The sequence below is a fragment of the Macrobrachium rosenbergii genome, chromosome 14 (assembly GCF_040412425.1).
Source record: "Macrobrachium rosenbergii isolate ZJJX-2024 chromosome 14, ASM4041242v1, whole genome shotgun sequence".
Lineage (NCBI taxonomy): Eukaryota > Metazoa > Arthropoda > Malacostraca > Decapoda > Palaemonidae > Macrobrachium > Macrobrachium rosenbergii.
In genome coordinates, this window is record NC_089754.1 from 16,196,095 (window position 1) to 16,204,985 (window position 8,891).

The 8,891-nt window shown below is 33.3% G+C and overlaps 1 long non-coding RNA gene across 1 annotated transcript in view; it reads right to left on the bottom strand.

The window, feature by feature from the left end:
* The window catches only part of LOC136845734 (uncharacterized), a 522,167-nt gene extending 514,178 nt beyond the window's left edge, over nucleotides 1-7,989 (bottom strand). The window contains exon 1 of the long non-coding RNA XR_010855231.1: nucleotides 7,707-7,989. This is a non-coding gene — a long non-coding RNA (uncharacterized lncRNA). The remainder of the gene's footprint in view (nucleotides 1-7,706) is intronic.
* Between the last annotated feature and the right edge of the window lie 902 nt (nucleotides 7,990-8,891).

Sequence of the window (8,891 nt, forward strand, 5' to 3'; positions counted from 1 at the left end):
GGAATGACAGACAGTTGTTCTCTTTTTCTATAGTAAATTTCATGTTCGGGTGTAATGTATTCACGTAGTCGAGGAAGGGATCGGCCTCGTATTCACCCTTGCAAAGAACAAACGTATCATCGACATACCTAGAATAAAAAAGAGGATGAAATCTTAGAGGGCAAACGTCGAGCATGCGCTCCTCCAGGAAGCACATGATGTTAGCGAACGTAGGGCCAAGGGGAGAACCCATGGCCATGCCATCTACTTGTTTAAATAGTTTACCGTTAAAAACAAAGGCAGTTTCCAGCACTGCCAGTTCAAGAAGGGTCTTAAAAAGCATACGGTTAAAATAATGAAAAGTGGACTCAGGGTCAGGGAATAACTTGTCAAGAATCACTTCAATGGTCTCACCAACTGGAATATTCGTAAACAGAGATTCGATGTAAAGGCTAGTCATGAATAAGTCGGAATCCTGTAATAAAATATACTCTTTAAACTGGAGGGAATTATTGAGTGTGTAACTGTTCTTTGTTAATGGTTCAAGTATAGGAACGATAAATTTGGCTAGTTTATAATTCGATGTATTAAAAGAAGCTAAGATAGGCCTGAGTGGGAGACCTGATTTATGAATTTTTAGAAGTCCATATAAAGTCCCGTAAGAAGAACCTGTGGAGTACAGTTCCCGATATGTAGTTTCATTAATAATATTATCCTTTCTCAAAGACCTAAGGAAACTATTAATTTTGTCTTGTATTTTAAAGATATTAAGATAGTCAGGAGTGCCAATTAATTCGAATTTGTTTCTGTCGTTTAAAATACCTTCCATCTTGGATAAGTAATCGTGTTTATTCAAGATAAACTGTTCCTTTACCTTTGTCGGGTCGTGTGACAACGATGTCCTTGTTGTTAGCGAGTCGTTTCAAGGTATCGAAATCTTCTTTTCTGAAAAAACGTGCCCATCGAGTCTTCAATTGCCTGAAAGTACTTTGGGATAATTCAAATAATCTCTCTTGTAGGCTCCCCAGGTCAGCATCAAAAGGAAGCACTTCAAGGCGATGAAATATTGATTCAAGGGGTAAAAAGAATTTAGTATAATTAGGTTTATAATTTGGTAAGCAGAAATTCAGACCCAGTGACAATACAACATCAGAATAGTTAAACACAGTGGTTCGGTCATTACTATCCCTAAATTGCATAATGACCGAACCACTGTGTTTAACTATTCTGATGATGTTTTATCTAAAAGAAAGAGTTCCTTTTGTCACTGGGTCTGAACTTCTGCTTACCAAATTACAAACCTAATTATACTAAAAATTCTTTTTACCCGTTGAATCAATATTTCATCGACTTCAAGCGCTTCCTTTTGATGCTGCCCTGGGGAGCCTACAAAGGAGATTATTTGAATTATCCCAAAGTACTTTCAGGAAATTGAAGACTCGATAGGCACGTTTTTTCAGAAAAGAAGATTTCGATACCTTGAAACGACTCGCTAACAACAAGGACATCGTTGTCATACGACCCAACAAAGGTAAAGGAACAGTTATCTTAAATAAACACAATTACTTATCCAAGATGGAAGGTATGTTAAACGACAGAAACAAAATCGAACTAATTGGCACTCCTGACTACCTTAATATCACTAAGATACAAGACAAAATTAATAGTTTCCTTAGGTCTTTGAGAAAGGATAATATTAATGAAACTACATATCAGGAACTGCACTCCACAGGTTCTTCTTACGGGACTTTATATGGACATCCAAAAATTCATAAACCAGGTCTCCCACTCAGGCCTATCTTAGCTTCTTTTAATACATCGAATTATAAACTAGCCAAATTTATAGTTCCTATACTTGAACCATTAACAAAGAACAGTTACACACTCAATAATTCCCTCCAGTTTAAAGAGTCTATTTTATTACAGGATTCCATATTTTATAACAGGATTCCGACTTATTCATGACCAGCCTTGACATCGAATCTCTGTTTACGAATATTCCAATTGGTGAGACCATTGAACTGATTCTTGACATGTTATTCCCTGACCCTGAGTCCACTTTTAATTATTTTAACCGCATGCTTTTTAAGACCCTTCTTGAACTGGCAGTGCTGGAAACTGCCTTTGTTTTTAACGGTAAACTATTTAAACAAGTAGATGGCATGGCCATGGGTTCTCCCCTTGGCCCTACGTTCGCTAACATCTTCATGTGCTCCCTGGAGGAGCGCATGCTCGACGATTGCCCTCTAAGATTTCATCCTCCTTTTTATTCTACGTATGTCGATGATACGTTTGTTCTCTTCAAGGGTGAATACGAGGCTGATCTCTTCCTCGACTACATGAATACATTACACCCGAACATGAAATTTACTACAGAAAAAGTGAACAACTGTCTGTCATTCCTGGACGTTCAAGTATATAGACAAGACAATTCTTTTAACACCACGATTTTTAGAAAAAAAATTTTACAGGATTCGGATCTAATTTTTACAGCAGCTGTTATTTTAATTTCAAGATTAATTCCATTTTTACCCTTCTTAATAGAGCACTGGTCCTCACATCAAACTGGAATGCCTTTCATAATGAAATTTTATTTCTAGTTAACTTCTTTAAAGGTAGGCTAACTGTTTTCCCTCAAGGCTAGTATATGGAAAGTTAAATCAATTACTAAATAAGCATTTCTCTAGAAGACCTGAAGTCCTAACGGTAAAAAATATTAATTTCTTTGCAACCTTCCTACATATCAGTGACTTAACCTTTCAAAAAAGATTTACGAAAATTATCCATGACCATTTCCCAGCCATATCAGCCAAATTAATTCCCAAAAATCCTCTAATTATTGGCTCTTTGTTTAAAGTAAAGGATCGGCTGTGTTCTTATATGTCCTTTGATGTCATCTATAAATATACTTGCCCTAAATATATTTCAGGGATTTACGTGGGATCCACCAGTAGGCTTCTTAAGGTGCGCATTGATTCACATCGGGGAGTTAGTTTCCGCACAGGTAGCAGAATTTCGAACCCAGAGCACTCCAATATCAGGAACCATTCAAAACAATGTAAAACCTACATTGAGAACAACGATTTTAGTGTCATCGGCCATACTGTCAACCCTCAAGATTTAACAATTTTAGAGTTGTTATTTATAAAACAACTTGTGCCATCCTTAAATACTCATACATCCGCTGGTCAACTGCATTTAAGCTTAACTCATTACTGTGGTGGTTTCTTTCCATTTAGTTCCTTTTATAATTTTTTTTATCTTTTCTTATGCACAGCCCTGAAGATGTAATTCGGTCCAGAATTACGAAACATTTAGCTATAGCATGAAAAAGACAGCCTAGAGATTTGTGGTTTTCGTCCGTTTTCCTCTGGATATGTTTCCTGGAGTATTTTCCAGTTCCCTGTATCAATATATATATATATATATATATATATATATATATATATATATATATATATATATATATATATATATATATATATATATATATATATATAAATTATATATATATATAAATTATATATAATATATATATTAAATATTAAATACCGGGTATTAAATATTAAATATTATTATATATATATTATACATATATTAAAATATATATATATAATATATACTGTATATATATTATATATTAATTTACATATATATTATATATTACATATATATTATATAATATATATTATATAATGTATATTATATATATATATATATAATATGTATATATATATATATATGTATGTGTATGTGTATATGTATGTGTATATGTATATGTATATCTATATGTATATATATACATATATATATTATATATATATAATATATATATAATTATGTATATAATAATTATATATATATATATATATATATATATATATATATATATATATATATATATATATATATATAATATATATATATATATATATATATATATATATATATATATATATATATATATATATTAATATATTATATATATATATATATATATATATATATATATATATATATATATATATATATATATATATATATATATATATATATATATATACAAGGGTAAAATTTTACAACAGTTCCAACTCCATTTTTCTAGAGTAATTATGTATTTTCATGTGTCTTTTAATGTGTTCAGAATGGTTATGATAGTAATACATCGGGGAAATGAGTTGTTTTTGAGTTACTAGCCTACACACCCTTACTACATCCAACAAGGTTGGGGACCCTTTGGGAATGCGGGGTTATGGGTGGGGTAAATCACCATCGACACAAAACAGCACTTGAATTAATGAATAAAATGAGGCAAATCATAGCATACCTAGCAAGCCATAGTCTGGCAATGTAGGCTAGTGTAATGTAGCCTAACATCCCTTAACCGCAAGGGGGTGGCGGAACGGCGCTTTGCGCCTTATCCGCATTCATAAAGATTCTTGGCAAGCTCGTATATATATACTGGCAAGAGGTAATGTTGCGCTGCGCGCGCTAGCCACAGGGGTTACAGGTGGTAAATCATGTTACAATACTATTTTAAAAACAATTATAAATTTACCTTAATTGGATGGACACAAACGTTTTGATGGGTTATATCCAGAACAGGATGGTTGTGGCTCATCTACAGTGTCATCGTCATCAGAAAATGATTCCCTAGGTGGTGATGGTGGCTGAGCGTCACTTAAAGGTGGATACAATTTAGCAGCTTCAAGTAAAAATTGGTGTAAAACTGAATCTTGGTAGTGCTTAATACCTAGCAAGATATTGTTTCAAATACCCTCTTTAAATACCAGGCCTTCTAATCCAATCTTTAATATCTCGCAACAAACGTTCAATATTTTGTGTGTGAATGTTAGGATTATTGGGATCAACAAAATTTTCTGTATGGTTAACTTGAAAATGAGTGTATCCACTCTCACTGATTTTACTATAACCACGCCACGAATCACTATAAATAATAGAGCCTGGTTTAATATAACGATTAATTAAAGGAATTAAAGTATCATCTTTGCGACTGTCAGCACCAGGATCAATTAATGCCTCAACAAAGAATTTTTTGATGTTCTCTCTATACCACCAAACAACCAACACTGGGTAAGAGGGCGACCTTTATGGTATTTACTATGAGTACTTAGAGTTTCATCAATTTCCACTTCAACATCAACAACACCGATGGGCTCCTGATTATTGTACCAAAACTGAGTCACCTCACTACAGAAACTTCTCCAATCAACACTGGACTTTGATGAAATATTCAATTACTTAACAATAGGGCGATGTTTCCAAAATTCACTAAAAAACTGGCAAAGAAAAATTAGCATTTTTCCATACCAGCAATTTAACTTTATCTAAAAATGTGCATTTCCGGTCACTTACGGTAAAATTACAATATTTTCTCTTTTCATGTCTTTTGTCTGAAACATAACCGGTACAGCGCCAAACATTTTTATCCTTTCAAAATTTACACAGCTTATTACACTTCAAACACTGTACTGATGCAGGTAACACTCCATGTTCTCTTAAAAAATCAATGCATCGCGTTTCATTTTCGTAAAAATCGTGAATTAAGCGAAAATAATCAAAATTGCAAGACGAACACAGACTGGACATAGCTTCACTCTAAGACGGACTTCAACCAAATGACAAGGAAAAATGTCTGACACCTGTAAGATTTTCACCAGGTCATGTGACTCCTAGACATGACACGTAACTACCCACAATGCAATTTTAAGAGGGGGAAAAATTCACATCAGAACCACAATGCGGTTCTAAACAAAAACAAATTCGCATCAGAGCACAAACTGTGTCCGTGTTAAAGTAAACACAACACTTAGAAATTTTTCGAGGATAGGGATTCTATAAACGTTCATATCTCAGATATGGTGAATACCCCCAAAAAGTGTTCGGAGATAAAGTTTAATTATTTTGGTATTATTTCATTATGGACATTAATTGCTTTCAACATAAAATATAGGTTTTTCTGTTGTATTATGATGTGATTTGAATGATTTTGAGGTTTATTTCCATCGCAAATGAATACTTATCCTTCCCCGCAAATAATATACTGTATACAAAATTAATAAAATTACGACTTGTCAGAATACTTCTCCATAGCTAATACGGCAAAACTGTGTTTACTGATTACAGTTTTGCCGTATTAGCTATGGAGAGGGGGTGCAGTATTCTGACAAGTCGTAATTTTATTAATTTTGTATACAGTATATCATTTGCCGGGGAAGGATAAGTATTCATTTGCGATGGAAATAAACCTCAAAATCATGTAAATCAATCATAATACAACAGAAAAACCTATATTTTATGTTGAAAGCAATTAATGTCCATAAGTGAAATAATACCATTATTTTTTATGCAAAATGCATCTATAATACTATAATTATTATCGAATGAGTTGGAACTATTGTAAAATAATACCAATATAATATAGCCTATATATATATTATATAAATAAATATGTATGTATTTCCTATATATGTATGTATATATATATATATATATATATATATATATATATATATATATATATATATATATATAAATTACATAATTTATTCAATATGAACTTAATAAACATTCCCACTGTTTGTTTTTAGCTTAGTATATATGTTTTGTAGCCAATTGGAACAATTTGTATCCATAAGCCCTTTCATTTCGACAATGAAAACCATGTAACAAAACTTTTTTTAATATGGTCAAATTCTGAGGATAAACTGCGACATATAATTAACAGTCAACAATACAAATTATACTATTCTTCAAAAGATACATATGCTTAGCTTATAAAAAAACTTTTTTCGATAAAAAAAACAATGTAAAACCTATTATTCATCGAAACGAACGAATGCAAAAATCACTCTTACTTTCTATAAAAACGAAGGAATGCAAAAAAAAAAAACACTATTATCCATAAAAACGAATGAACGCAATAATCACTTTTGTCCATAAAAACGAATGCATGCAATAAAAACACTTATCCATAAATCGAATGAATGCACAAATTACCCTTTTATCAAGACAACAAATGAATACAAACTATAGTTAAGAGACTTCAAAATGTGACTGTCATCCATATCAGTGCTGTTGCCTAACCGCTAAAGGACGCGGGTCTGTGTTGGTGCTTCAATATTTCTTAGGCAAAAACTGAAGACTACTACCGCCCGCCACCACCCTGGTTCGGCAACTATCAGTTTACGTGCAAATTGGGGGCCATTTAGTACCAGCCCCTTGGGGGTGAACGCAAAAGCATAAACAAAACATGGTAAATATTCTCAGAAATAAAGACAAACATCAAGTCATAAATCAAAGGCACTAGATATTTTGGTCGTCTAGCGGAACCTACTTGCGATAGCAGTCTTCAGTTTTACATAATTTTGAAATGCGCCAGTAATACCGTTTCAATAATAAAACCAGATTTGCCAAATCATTCTGAGGTTACAATACACACATAAATGGTACGGAAGTCCCGCTTGTATACCAGATGTTGAATTACCCTTTCTAACATGCTTAAAATTCTTGCCGTTATTGGATATTGGGTTAGGCCTACCTTGCTCATCACAAAGACGTGATTAATATAACACAGTACGTAAGCTATGCACTAAAGATAAGTATGTGAGACACTTCTGAACAAAATCTGGTCTGGGCTGGGCTAGGCTAGGTTACTAACACCCGTTCAAAACAGCATCAAAACTACCTGCCATGGGCATACTGACCTGGACAGTGGTCCTTTCAGAGTTGATGCAGCAGAATTTAATGAAGTTTAAGGTAAAACGCCTACGGGCAAGAGGTTCATGCCATTATGAATACGAGAGGGATTGTATATCAACACATATCTTTATCTGACAATAACCGCTAGATCCAAATACACTTCACAACGGAATGCATTACACTTGTGTGACAACACTATACTACTAAGAAACGGATCGTGAAGGACGTTCGCCTTTGATGGACTCTCGGACACACCAGCAGGAAAGACGTTTGTACTCAGTAACTCAGCTGCGCCATCTACATTTTATGGGGTCCTTCCAGCTTTTGTAGCTGGTTGTGAATTTTTACACGTTCTAGTGATATTTTTCTTGTAAACTGCGAATCACAAAAAATAAGTGGTTGTTTTTCGGAAGACTCCAGCCACCTCCTACTTTTTATTTATATTTTTCTTGGGTAAAACACATCAAAACAAAACATTTCTTCTCAATACATAACCTTTGCAAATGCTTAATAACAGAAAAAAATAATTAATCAAATTACGATTTATAAGGTATGACAATACGGGCCCCCCAACCCCCTCCATAGCTAATACGGCAAAATTGTAACCAGTAAGCACCGCTAGGTTACGTCAGATTGGTATTTTTAGGTTCTTTTTGTGCCCTGTCATTTCCTAGCCATTTTTGCATGAAAAATCCAAAATGGTTTTCCATGCAAAAAAATGGCTAGTTGGAATCTTTCCAAATGGCTGGCTGGAGTCTTCCGAAAAATTACCAAATAAATACAGTAATGTTATTCTGCTTGTTTGTGACAAGGTCAGTTGGGTAAATGTAAAGGAGAAGGCCGCACGAAGATATCATTTATTAAAATAATTTTTTGGCTAAAAATATGTAAAGGTGTATATAATGCAATACAGATGAGATAACCTGAGAAATCTACCGAGATAATGAGAAAATTACGGTTTTTTAAATACGAGTTTACGTACATCCGCGAGGGTCTGGTACGTACTAAACATTTCCCATTATCTCGGTAAATTTCTGGCATTATTCCATCTGTACTGTATTATATACGGTACACCCTTTTCCATATCATTCAGTCAAAAAACTATCTTCGTGCGGCCGTGTCCTTTAAATTTACCATATTCTACAGTCTAGTTATATTTTTCTTGTAAATTTCGTGATCACGAAAAATTA